Below are 13,818 nucleotides of genomic sequence, written 5' to 3'. Positions count from 1 at the left end.
TAATTTCAGCAAAAACATTGTGTAGGCATTAATTTATGTCTTACTTTTTTATCTCTTATCTCCTGGCATCAAAGCTTTGCCCATCATCTTGTCTGTGTTGTAATGCATCTTTGTGCCCTGTAGGCATCTGTAATGTGTAACTTAGGTCCTCGATAAGGCAGTTTTTTAGTCTCTCTCTTTATCTTAGAGAACTAATGAAGTTAGCTATATTTTAGAGAAATTAGTTTATAAAATGGATAACTTACGTAAATCAAAGTAGGTTGGCTGCATCGAACTCTTCGTAGCTACAGTCGTTCGAACCTGAATAGCATTGAATGGCCTTGCATGTTGGTTTTTCTGCACAGACAGTTGCAGTCACCGTGGATGAAGTGGTGTAATAGTAGTGCTGAGTCGCTGAATGTACCTTTTATGTTAATAATTACTCATTTGTACATCTAGAGAACTAGTTTCACAAAGCAGGATATGGCTGGCAGAGCCCGCTAGTAGTCTGGTGAAGATAAAAAATACGGTAATCTACGCTTCGAGTCCTTGGACTACTTATACATAAAGATGGGTCTGGCTCCGCTGCCCTACCCCGGCTGCAGATTACTGTGACACAGCTCACTCACCTAATCCGAAGGGTAGCTAACCGCCGCAGTGGCTTGAAAGAGCACGACACCCTAAAAATGGTACAAGCTCTCCTTTACAGCCGCATAACGTACGGAACTTCCTACCTCAACCTGGAGACAGCGAAGAAACAAAAACTTAATCTGCTGATACGAAAAGCTACAAAGCTTGCCCTAGGACTGCCGCCTCCACTGACTGACTGCTTCGCATGGGAGTTTACAATACGTGGGAAGAATTCACCGAAGCACACCACATCAACCAGGTCAATAGACTCAAGCTGTCACTCACAGGGCAAGCCATCCTTCGATGTACAGGATACGAGACCACACTAGGACCCAACAAAGAACGCAAAGGCAAAGTACCGTCACAGCAACGAGAATGCCTTGAAATTCCGAAGATCCCTCAGAACATGCATCCTCAACATCACCGAGCAAGGTGACTTGCCAGGGTTAACATGATCCGTAAAAACCATGGCAATGACCCGCAGGCGCGATACGTGGACGCAGCCAAATATCCGGGACGTAACACCTTTGCGATTACCGTCGCAGATTACAAGGGCGCGGTACTGGCATCGGCGACTATCCTCGCCAAACTTGCGGAAACAGCTGAAGAGGCTGCTATAGCACTCGCCACCCAGATGAGTGAGGATCCCATCGTGGTCTTACCGACTCACAAGCAGTGGCACGGAACTACCTGAAAGGCAGGGTCTCCACGGTGGCGATTAGGCTACTAAAGCGCATGGACAATCCTCCTCCCTACACATGCATCGTGTGTATCCTGGGTCATGAAGGTCTTGAGGGAAATGAAGCGGCACACACCGCAGCCCGCGAATGCGTCTATCGGGCATTCCCGTACGAGATCCGAGGCACCTCCCACTCAACAACAGAATCAGAGGCAAGAGAACCCGTAACACTAACGTATCATGCATTGCTTCAACATTATCGGCTCGAATGCAGGTAATACTCTCCGCCACATCCAAAACTCACAAAAGATGAAGGCACTGACTACAGGCGTCTTCAAAGCAACACATTCACCCACGGCGTACTATAGCACCATATGAGGCCAACGTTGCATAGCTACATCTGTCCTCACTGCAATGTGGCAGACACTCTGGCGCACCTCCTACTGCAGTGCAAAGTAAGCATTCCAAGGCTACAAGCAGCAGCACCAGATGCGGACCAAGACCTCCTCAGTAAAGCGTGGGAGGCTGCGATCTCCCAGCCGGACCTGGTCGAGCAGCGTCAACTCATCGCTCGAGCCCGGCGGGCTGCCCAAGCCAGAGGGTTCCTGGAATAAGGGACCCTCCCGCCTTCACTCACAAGCTTCATTTGAAAAATGTTTTTCTCTCTCTCTCTCCTGGGTTTCTGTGGCATGACCATTCCACCAATACAATTACGAAGGTTACTAATGAGTGTCATCATTCCCATGTCATCATGCCCGAGTGTGGGGATGTAAATATATAGAAAAGGACGATTCTCTAGACAAGATTTTTCAAGAAAAGGCTTAGGCAGAATTTTTATTTGGGGGGGGGGGGGGGCAGGCAGATGTGTGGTCAACCGTCATTTTTTTGCTCTATGCCATGGCGAAAAAATTGTACGGTGGAGAGGGGGGCACGGGCCCGGTTCACCGCTCCCTGGCTACGCCATTGGTTAATTGCTAAATGTTAACAGTGCATAGAAGGTTTGCAGAACAATCGGAGAGAGGCAAAGAGTGCTGACTTCCAACTGGTGATTTCTATAAAGTACATATTAATTACAAGGCAAGGGAGAGGTTGTGAGAGAAAAAAAAAAGGTTCTCTCATCATTGCCACATTCTCAGACGTGCTCTGAGCATACAACTATTAAGGGTTAGGTTTCTTTTAACATATTCACTCTGTGTACAAGTTTATGAACATTACTTTTTAAAGGGGTCCTGCAACAGGTTTTAAAGTAATCATCTAATGGCTTCATTAAGAGAGCTTATTGCCTTGCAAACTAACCGTCGCCAAAATTGACACAATTCGTCAAGTACAAGCAAAGTTACAGAAGTTTGCTACATGCTTTAAGCATTTTCTCTTTTCATACCAGTGAGCGCACTGAAAGGTTTGCAGAGAGGGGGATGACAAGGGGGGGGGGGGGGGCAAGAAGATGTGCCCCTTGTCATCCCCCTCTCAAGGTCAATGTGCATCTTGACCTTGAATACTTCCTTTTCATTTTTCTTTGAAAGCACAGCTTCCTTTCAAAGTGATTGCAAGCGGGGATACGTGACGCCATCCCGCGGCAGCCACAGTAACTACACAGTTTGCCATGCTGAAATTGACGAATGGCCGTTGACTTGGGTACATGGCATCATTTTTAGACAGAAAAGGGAACAATTTCTAGCTGACTTTAAGAATTAATTGTCGATTCCAGGCTGCGTGCTACGCTGTATTCTTTGGTTTGCGTGTTCTCAGGAACCTCAACTACCAGCCGGCGGTGTTTCCGTCGATGCTGGAGAAGTGTTGCAGTGTCCTTTTTAGCAGAATTCACCACTACAAACTGCCCATTGTCATTGGAAACTCGTGTCTCTGTTGCCCAGAGTGTTCTGTACTCGTATTGCTATAGTGAGCTGCAGAAGTCAGTTTTAGTGTCTGGTATGCAAACAAAGAAAACTGGTAGCAAACACAACACACAGCTGTTTGGGTATAGCTACTTAATTATTTGGCAGTCAAGATATATATTATTTTATTCAAGCTAATGTAAAAAAAGTTGGTTCTGCATTGGTATCGTGTATCATTTGAAAGACGCGAGGGGTGGATCCAGCTACTCATTTTAGGAGGGCGCGGTCGCCTAAAGTAACACCAAAGAGGGTGGCATGGCCATGACATTTAAAGGCGAAGCTCCTTAAGCCGTGGGTCGTGCGTACGCAATGTATATAGTACAGTCGAATCTCGATAATTTGAACTCGAAGGGGCCCGAAAATTTGTTCGAATTAAAAAAAGTTCGAATAATGAAAGCTAAATAAACAGATGACTCTCCATGCAGTGGCGCATGTTCATTGAGCTAACACACGAGGGGGAAGTTTCAGAAGACTTGCATTTATTCACAACTCACAGGACATCCATCAATAATTGAAGTAATCGGTGATGTGTGTCCGCACACGTTTGCCTTGCAGCGAGTCAATTTCGCACGCAACTTGCAAATCATTTCTACTTCGACTTCAGCATTCTCCCGGCAAGAGAAGTTGCACGCGGAAATGTCCAGCGCCGACACTCTCTAAAGACGACGCCAAGAACGACTGCATAGCGGAGTGTGGCAGCTTGGGCTAGTTGGTAAAGCATGACGATAGTTATAGCGCGAGAACAAAACGACGACACGGAGACAAGAAGAACACGAAAGACGCGAGCGCTTGTGTCTTTCGTGTCCTTCTTGTCTCCGTGTCGTCGTTTTGTTCTCGCGCTATAACTATCGTCATGCATAGCAGAGCCGCAGCATGGCCATCACGTGACGAGAAAGGAGGAGTGTCTCCACGCGGAGAGAAGCAGATCGGCATTTGAGAGAAAACCAACACTCCACGGCAGTTCTTTTTTTTATTTTGCTCTCTTCCCCCGCGTCGTTGAAAGGACAAGGGTTACATGGCAGGGACTGGAAAGGGGGAAGCGTGGCACCAGCGTTTGAGAGACCCCCCCTCCCCCAAAGGCGCAGAGCCGTGCTCCCGCAAGGCGCAAGGGCTGCAGAAGATTGTGCCTTTTCCCTTTCCTTCAACCACACAATCAACTCCACGACAGCTTCGTTTTTTTTTTTTGTCCTCTCTACGCGCGCAGTGTTGGAAGGGGAAGGGTCTTTACGTGGCGGGGACGGAAAAAGAAGCGTCACACAGGCGAGTCGCAGCAACGTTTCTAGAACTAGGTAAGTTGCAAAACTGAGCGGTGTTGCGCGGTGCCGCCGCTGCCAGCGACAAATGTGGCGCTGCTGTCGCATCCGGATTCACTCACTGCATGCTCGCTCGTGTCATTCCCGTAACCTCCATCGCCTGTGCATGTTCCAGTGCGTCGATATCTGTGGAGGCTTCTTCCAGCGTGAACAGTTTTGTGCTTAAGCGTGCCTTGTTCTGCTTTGTATGTGTTGCGTGTTTTCATCATGCCCAGGTGTTGCGTTCCCGGCTGTAGAGTAGCTACAGGAAATGAGAGACACCACAACATTTCTTTTGTACCCACGTGTACCTGAGCAGTGGGAGGTATGGGACCACACTGTTCCTCGTGCGGATAAGAAACTGCCCAGCACGTCACGTGTTTGTGATATGCACTTTCACGAGAAGGACATCCTGAAGACTTTCACTCACGTCATATGATAAGAAGGTACAAATCGCCAGAGCAAAGTGGGAGCTCGTCGAAGGATGCGTTCCACGAATATTCCCGAATTGGCCCGCTTACTTTTGTCGCGGGGCCCGCGACAAAGAAGCGAAAGCTGCCCGATAGGAGTGGGGTATTTTCTAGAATATCATCGGCGAAAAAGAATAGACTATCTCCGAGAACTGAGTTCGGAGACAGTGAAATAAGTCCCGACATGCCGTCAACTAGTGGCGTCATTTTGCTTCGAGACATAGAAAACGTTTGTTTGCCTGCTGCATGCTGGTGGAAAGTTGTTGAGAATGGCGAGACAAGCCGTCTTGTGGTATTTCTAGCGCTAAAAAAAAGCGCCATTTGTGGAGAAATGTGTTGTCGTCGCAGAAGACATGACAGTCACCATTAGCAGCCGTCACCATCGCTTGGCGAAGCCGCCGGGCAATGCAGATACCATCACCCAATTGGCCGAACTTCTGGGGGACATAGAAAAGCTGAAAGTGTGTTCATGTTGTCCCAGTGCGTCAGCAGGCAAACTCGTGAGTGATGACTACGAAGGCCTCACCGATACCCCAAAGTGCGGTCTCTGCTCGAAGCTTTGGCTGAAGCTGTGTTAACAGGTTTCATTAGAAGAACTCAAAAAGAAGCAGAGGGGAGACATGATCAAGATAATGGCCGCACGCGTAGCTTTTCGACTGTCTAAGTTGCTAAAGGATGTGACTGACATGAAAAAAAAAAAGCTGTTTACATAACCAGACAAAAGCCACGAGATTGTGCCATATAGTTGTAATTTATTTTCAAGCACGAAAAACACAGCCACAAGAGACGATGCAAGACATTGTAATTGGGTTTTTCGCGTGTAAAAATCTATTGCGAACGTGCACCATCTAGCAACTAATCGAAAGACTCGTGTATGTTATGCTATAGATATCAAGCATTGTTTATTGTGGGCAGTTCTGAAAGCCATAATTATACTATTTTTGCCTTACACCGCTAAATATCACGCAGTATTAAGTTTGTGCGGCAGCACAACAAATCTCGATAATATACTGTTGGCAAAGCTCTTTCAGAACGGCCGCCTCGGCGTCTTGCCACGACGACTATGCGTTTTCGTCTGCTAGCAGAAGCTTGTTGCGCCGCCAGTGCCACCAAACCGTAAGCTGTCCCGGCGCCGTGTGATGAGTAGTCTGACGCTGGGAGTTTTGCAACTTACCTAGTGTAGAAACGTTGAGTCGCAGATCGGCATTTGAGAGAAAGCAAACATTCCACCGCAGCCTTTTCTTTCTTTTTCCTTTCCTTCGCCCGCAGCGTTGAGATGTCGCCGGTGCGGCCGTGGGATTGGGCGGTCTTCTGAGGGCATTTTCGGAGCGCGGTATGTTCGAATTAACCGTCGCAAGTTCTTGCGCGTTCGAATTACCGGGTGTTTTCGCCCATTGGAATACACATAGCTTTGACGGGACCTTATCGTGAGTTCGACTTAACCGGAAGTTCGAATTAAGCGTGTTCGAATTAGTGAGATTCAATTGTAGTAGTAGTAGTCGTCGTCATAGTAGTAGTAGGTAGCCACCTTCATGGCCACACTAGAGAGTGGCACGCACACACTCGTTTGAATGGAGGAGGAAACCCGTGCACGTCAATCATAAATAAAAAGATAGTTGTTTTTTGATGAAACAACCTGCAGGTACGAGTATCGGTGATTTAAAGGGACACTAAAGGCAACTATTAAGTCGACGTTGATTGTCGAGATAGCGGTCCAGAAACCTCGTAGTGTTATTTTTGTGCCAAGGATGGGCCTATTTTCATTTAAAATCATGTTTTAGTGGTCCGCACTGGGTTAGTGAACTTCATATTACCCGTCTCTAAAAGCGGACCGACCGGACCGACTCACGTCACTGTTGCTGTGCACACCGTTGCCCGGCTTTACTGCGCTAGTAGTAGCAGACGAAAGCAGCGCGAGCCACAACAGCAACAACGGCCATTGATCAATTTCTTGTCATTAGCTTCGAGATTGCCGACGTTTTTTGGTTCAATTGTACCCCGCTAGATGACACCACCTGTTTATGTAACTACACGAAAATTGAATTTTTTAACCACTTGCGCCATTTCCCATAGTAATGCCTGGTTTTTCTTTTTTTTTCATGAATCAAACAGAAATAAACAAGCAGCATATTATTGCGTCTCTTGATGCACGGAAGGTTCTTTATTTAGTGCAGCTTAGTCGATTACTAGTGGTTAATTGTAGGCGGTCCGTCTTATGTCATTGCGATCAATTTGAGAATGTCCTACTGCGGCGCATGTGATCTTCACATTTACCTTAATTTCTCGGGAAGTAGGGCACTGTTGATAATATTGTTGCGCACATGCACAAAGACAACGAAGCGTATACGGTGAATGTACTTGTTGCCTGAAGTTAGAAAGGAAAAAGAGGATCAGGAGGATCTCTAACCAGTTGGCCGCTTCTGAGCTGCCCCTCACGACCTAATAAACGGCCCCTTTCAACCTATACCGGTCTCTTTCAAACGTAACAGAGTGGTGGAGGAGCTGGATATGCGCTTCAACTACGGAACAATCACTGCCACAGCTTCGAAGAAGCTGTCGACTTGCTGATCTCCCACCATTTGCCGTGAGTGACTTTGACATGCCCGAAGAAGCAGGCGTTCCCAGGACAGCACCATCTGGTCCACTTACGTACTACCGAGTTCCACCGCCCTTTGGAAGAAAAGCCTGAGAAGATGTTGACACCTGGCTCACCAAGTACAATCGCGTGAGCCAGCGGTTGGGATGCAGCCGCTAAGCTAGTCAACGTAGTGTTCTCCCTGACCGACACCGCACTGCTATGGTACGAGAACCACGAGGATGAACTCACAGCGTGTCACCTTTTTGTTGAAGAGCTCAGGGCGTGTTTTGGCGACTCGGTTGCTGAAAAGAAGCGGGCTGAGCAAACACTGTCGCAACGGGCACAGCTACCAGGTGAGACATGCACCACTTACATAGAAGAAGTGTTAAGGCTGTGCAAGGTGGTCTGTGCTACCATGTCGGAAAAGGACAAAGTCGGTCATCTGCTCAAAGGGTGTGGAGGACGTGTATAATTTTCTAATTGGAAAAGAAAACCTCAGTTGTGTGTCCGACATCATTTAGCATTGCCGAACGTTTGAAACACTCAAGATGCGACGAATTGCGCCCCAGTTTGGTTGGCTGGCTAACGTTACAATTGTTGCCAGTGTGGACACGAATCCTGGCCTCAACCTCTTTTCTACCATTCGACAGATTGTTTGCGAGGAACTGTTCCACCGAGAAATGTCAGGTTCGGCAGCTGACCATCCCGAGTTGTGTCTGCCACGTGAGGCTCTGGATGTGCCTCCTTTGACCCCATAACAACCGACGATGAGCGCGACAACTGTGGAGTACAGCCCAGCCCTACATTTAAGGATGACGACCTGATTTCTCTCTTCTTGGTATGACCGACGCCCTCAGCACATGCCTCCTCGCCACCCGACGTCTCGTTACGACATACCCGACCAGTGCATCCTTTACACAAGAACAAAGATGACGCTCGATTCATCGACGAGCGACCAATGTTTCGACCTCAGCCGGTGTGCTATTCCTGCGGTGTTCCAGGCCACATATCGCGGTTTTGCAACCATCGGGTGACTCCTCGGTATCACTAATCATCCGACTTTTCACGACCCTTCGAACAATCTCATGGTGTCCGGTGGCCGGCCCACGTACCACCTGATGACAACTATTGGCCCAGCAGCTTCCGCAACCATTCCCCGGCATCTGACAGAAGTTTAAAGCCCCGACTGCAACCTCGTGCTCATTGTTCTCCTTCACCGCTGCGTCGCAAAGCACTCTCTTCGCCACCAGAAAACTAGCCAGCGCGGCCAATGGGGTTGAGGTCGCTGAAAACCTGCTACTGGCAGAAATACCTCCTGTGTGTATGTTTAAAAACAAAGTGCGTGTTTTGGCGGATTATGTGCCTGTGATGGCCTTGGTGGACACAGGTGCAACGATTTCGGTGATGAGTGCTTCCTTTAAAGACGTGTTAGGGCAGAAAGTTGTTTATACCTGGGATGAAACTTCGACGTACTGTGGAGTGAGTGGAGAGCCGTTGCGCCCTATTGGTGTGTGTAGTGCTGAAGTATTTTTGGGAGGCCTTGTCATAACGACAGAGTTGGCGATTATTCCTCGGTCGACACGTGACGTCATTCTCAGCATGGACTTTTTGCGAGAATGTGGTGTCACTGTAGACTGTCGCACGGGGAAGTCTTTGTGAGTGGCCAGATGCCATCAGAATTTCTGGAAACTCCAGCGGATGACCAAACTACGCTGTGTGTCTATGGCGATATGTTCATTCCTGCGTTGTCTACCATACGACTTCCTGTTGTTTGTCGCGGCGCGGATTCTGACAGCTTCGATGCGAGCGTAGAACCAATGCACATAAACTGCGTGAAGAAGAATGTGTTGGTTCCCCATTGTGTGGTGTCGATCGATGGCAGAACTGGCCTATGAGCTGTAAACTGTTCCTTTGAGCACGTGACACTACCCAATGGTTTGAAATTAGCTTCGGTCAGCAAAGAACACGCGACCTTATCAGTGGTCGAGCTCACAGACGTGCCGGAAGAACGTGACAGAACTGGTTGTCACAATTCGGACGGGGCGCTTATGGCAACGACAAATAAGTCGCTTAGCTCAAGCGAGCGCCGAACTTTAATGAATGTGCTGTTGAAGCACGTTTCGGTATTTGACTTGGCCCAGAAGGGCAAAGTAATCCCTATCCCCCTGTCTCGAACGCGCCATATCATCAACACTGGCGCGGCAAGTTCGATTCGCCAAAAACCAATATGGTTTTTGGCGTTTGAGTTGGTGGCAATATCGTGTTTCTCCATCAAAAAGACCAATTATCAATGACCAAGTGCGGGAAATGATGCAAAAGGGAGTGTTACAAGACTCAGCTAGTTCGTGGGCAGCGCTGGTAATCCTTGTTAAGAAGAAAGATGGATCTTGGAGATTTTGTGTCAACTATCGCCGACTGATTGCCATGACTAAAAAGGACATATACCCGTTGCCCTGTATAGAGGATGCAATAGACTGCTTACATTCGGCCTCTTATTTTACCTCTGTAGGCTTACGATCGGGTTATTGGCAAATTTCGATGCACCCAGAGGACAAGGAAAAGACTGCCTTTGTAACCCCTTATGGGCTCTTTGAATTCAACGTGATGCCATTTGGACTATGCAATGCACCGGCAACGTTCGAGAGGTTTATGGACACCATTCTGCGTGGCTTGAAGTGGAACATCTGCATGTGTTACTTTGACGATGTCGTCATCTTTGTCTGCACGTTCAGTGAACACAACTCTTGTCTAGATACTGTTTTGAACTGTATCCGAAACGCTGGCCTAGTTTTAAACTCGAAGAAATGCCACTTCAGAGACCGCAGACACTTGTGCTCGGGCATCTCGTTGACAAGGATGGCATCCCCGCTGACCCCCAGAAGACAGCAGCAGTTGAGGCGTTCAATGCGCCATGTTCCATCAAGGAGCTTTGTAGTTTTTTGGTGCTTTGTTCGTACTTCCGCCGCTTTATTCCGAAGTTTGCCGACGTTGCTTATCCTCTCGCATGCCTCTTACAAAAGGACAATTCCTTTGAGTGGACTCCGGAGTGCGATTCTTCATTCCGTCAATTGAAGTTTTTGCTGATGTCACGAACCGTCCTTCACCACTTCAGTCCGTCTGTTCCGACAGAACTTCATACGGATGCTAGCGGCATAGGTATTGGAGCCGTCCTAGTACAACGTTACGGTGATCGCGAACACGTCATTGCATACGCAAGTCGATCCCTAAGCAGGCCGGAGAGAAATTACACTGTCACGGAACAAGAATGCCTGGTGGTAATATTTGCCATTCAGCTGTTTAGGTCTTACGTGTACGGACGCCCATTCACAGTCGTATCCGACCACCACTCGTTGTGTTGGCTCGTCAACCTTCGTGACCCTTGCGGCCGCCTTGTGCGCCAGGCACTTTGTCTACAAGAATACAGTTTTACCGTCGCTTACAAGAGTGGTCGTCGACATGCTGACGCGGACTGTCTTTCACGTATGCCACTTAGCACAACAGACTGTGAATCCAATGACCTTGACCAGCTTGTTGCGTCTGTGTCGCCTACATTCCCGGACTACCCCAGTTTCAGAGCAGAACAGCGGAAGGACGCTAAACTAGCACCACTCTTCGCCGCCGCATCCACTTCCACTATTGCACGCCGTTTCTGTATGCATGATGGACTGTTGTTCAAAAGGAACCTCTCCAGCAGTGGCGCGCATTTCGTTCTAGTGGTCCTGGAGAGCCTGCGAACAGTTAATATGACTGTCATGCACGACGACCCTACATCTGGACATTTAGGTTTGGCGCGGACGTTTCACCGGACTAAAGAGCGCTTTTATTGACCTGGTATGCAGAAGTTCGTTGAGAGTTATGTGGCAAGCTGCATGCAATGTCAGGATCACAAACGTCCATCAACTGGTCCAGCTGGTCTTCTACAGCCGATGCCAACTCCAAGCGCACCTTTCGAGCAAGTGGGGATTGGCTTTCTAGGCCCCTTTCCAAGATCGGCTAAGGGCAACCGATGGATAATTGTTTGCGACGACTACCACACACCCTACTGTGAGACGGCGGCCGTCCCCTCCGCAACTGCCAGTGACGTCTCGTCGTTTTTGCTACAATACGTCATCCTCCGACACGGCCCACCTCGCCTGATTATCAGCGATCGTGGACGACAATTCACAGCGGATGTCGTGGAGGTGCTACGTCGTTTGTATGAATCGCGCCTGCGTCATTCGACACCACACCATCCCCAAACTAATGGGCTGACGGAGAGTATTAGCCGCACCATTATCATGTTGTCTATGTATGTCTCATCTGACCAAAAGAACTGGGATGACGTACTCCCGTTCATTACGTATGCGTTCAACACCGCGAAGCATGAGATTACTGGTTATAGCCCTTTCTTTTTGCTTTATGCACGTTCGCCCCGGCACACAATCAACACAATCTTGCCTTTCTGTGATCACGGCACCGTCACTGTCGCCGAGACTCTCTGCCTCGCCGAAGAGGCGCACCGCATAGCTCGACTACGCACATTGGCATCGCAAGACAAAGCGAAAGCACGCTATGACATTCGCCATTGACCAGTGACTTATCGACGTGGTGATGTGATGTGGTGTGGTTGTGGACTCCGATGCGCAAGCGCGGGTTATGCCAAAGATTTTGGCCACTTACGACGGACCTTTTGTCATTGTCAACAGACTTACAGAGGTCAACTATGTAATAGCTCGCCTCACGGCGAGTGGTCGACGAGCTGCCAAAACTCAAGGTGTTCATGTTGCTCGCCTGAAACTGTACACGCCCCGACAACTCGACTGACTCGTCCGGCGGCCTTCGTCTGTGCGGAGAGGAATGTTGTGCACATGCACGAAGACAACAAAGTGTATACGGTGAAGGCACTTGTCGCCTGGAGTTAGAAAGGAACAAGAGGATCAGGAGGATCTCTAACCAGTTGGCCGCTTCTGAGCTGCCCCTCACGACCTAATAAACGGCCCCTTTCAACCTGTACCGGTCTCCTTCAAACGTAACAATATTGTCATTTTAGATGTTGTCATACATTGAACTTTCACTCTGACATAAATTGTTATTTGACTTTAGTGTCCCTTTAATCTTCAATAAAACTTGTCTTGAATTTGATGCTTATTGAAAAAAACTAGTAACAGATGGACACACTTCGAGCACTATCTGACCAAAACAAGTTGCCAAGTTAAACTACAGCACTTATTCCTGGCCGTGCAGGCCTTGGAGGCCCACGAGACGGCATTATGTTCTTTCATAGTAGAGTATGAAGTACTCCAAATTGTTAGCCACTTTTTCTAAACACAGCTTCAGCGAAAGTTGGGACGCTGTGCCATGAGATAGGGGCGGTGAAAGGTGGGAACTAGACATGAAGCGCAGGCTGTAAGAGAGTGCCCCACCCATCATCATGCACTTCATGAATATGCTGTGTTTTTTTTTTTACTAGCAGAAAAACTCTTTCGCCGCATAAATGCTGTTAATGTGTGCTCACAGGGGTTTCACTCTTTTGACTTAATTCGTGATAGGAGGTGGACTGTAAGCACTGAATTGAGGGAGGGGGTGCTGACAGAGAGTGAGAGGGGGGGGGCAATCACCCCTACTGCCCTGCCCCCCCTCTGGATCCGCCACTGAAAGGGACCCTGCAACACTTTTTCAAGTAGCCATGGAATTGATTCACAGGAGGACCTTATTGCCTTGCGAATTCAATGTCGCAAAAGTTTTTAGAATCCATCCAGTATGAGTGGAGTTACAAAAATTTGTTGCACGCTGCAATTGCATTCGCTCTTCTCTCGTCACGGTGAATGCGCTGGAAGCTAAGCAGGAAGGGATAGCATGGGGAAAGAAAATAACATATATACTCGCGTAATGAACTTACTTTTTTTTCCCAAAAAAACGAAGCATAGTTGGGCGTGCATTTATTATGCAGGGAAAACTTCATGAAAAAGTTTTCGGGATGAGCGAAAAATGCTGTAATGCAAAAAAAAAGTTAGAATTAGCTTAACCTTTTGCAATTGATATACGCATACACTGTTTGGCAACAGCTTCTTTGCTGCACTTGCAGGACTGCAGCAGACCAATGTAGGGGGTGCATTTATTACGCTGGAGGAAAAACAAATTCGAATTTTGACGACTGAGGTTGAGGGTACGTTTATTATGTGAGTGTGTTTATTACGCGAGTAAATACGTATGTCATGTGTGCCTCATAACCTTGAGCACTTTTTTTTCCTTCTTCGAATACGTGGGTTTTCAGTGTGTAATGCGCGCACGCGTATACAAGTCTCAGCCTTCTATG

The 13,818-nt window shown here is 48.1% G+C and overlaps 1 protein-coding gene across 11 annotated transcripts in view; it reads left to right on the top strand.

The window, feature by feature from the left end:
* The window catches only part of Mps1 (dual specificity protein kinase monopolar spindle 1), a 183,488-nt gene that overhangs the window by 116,379 nt on the left and 53,291 nt on the right, over window positions 1-13,818 (top strand). The gene's annotated exons all lie outside the window — the stretch shown is intronic.

Source organism: Rhipicephalus microplus, chromosome X, assembly GCF_043290135.1.
Source record: "Rhipicephalus microplus isolate Deutch F79 chromosome X, USDA_Rmic, whole genome shotgun sequence".
Taxonomy (NCBI): domain Eukaryota; kingdom Metazoa; phylum Arthropoda; class Arachnida; order Ixodida; family Ixodidae; genus Rhipicephalus; species Rhipicephalus microplus.
Note: the sequence above shows the minus strand (reverse complement) of the source record. Positions and strands in the feature narration are given on the sequence as shown.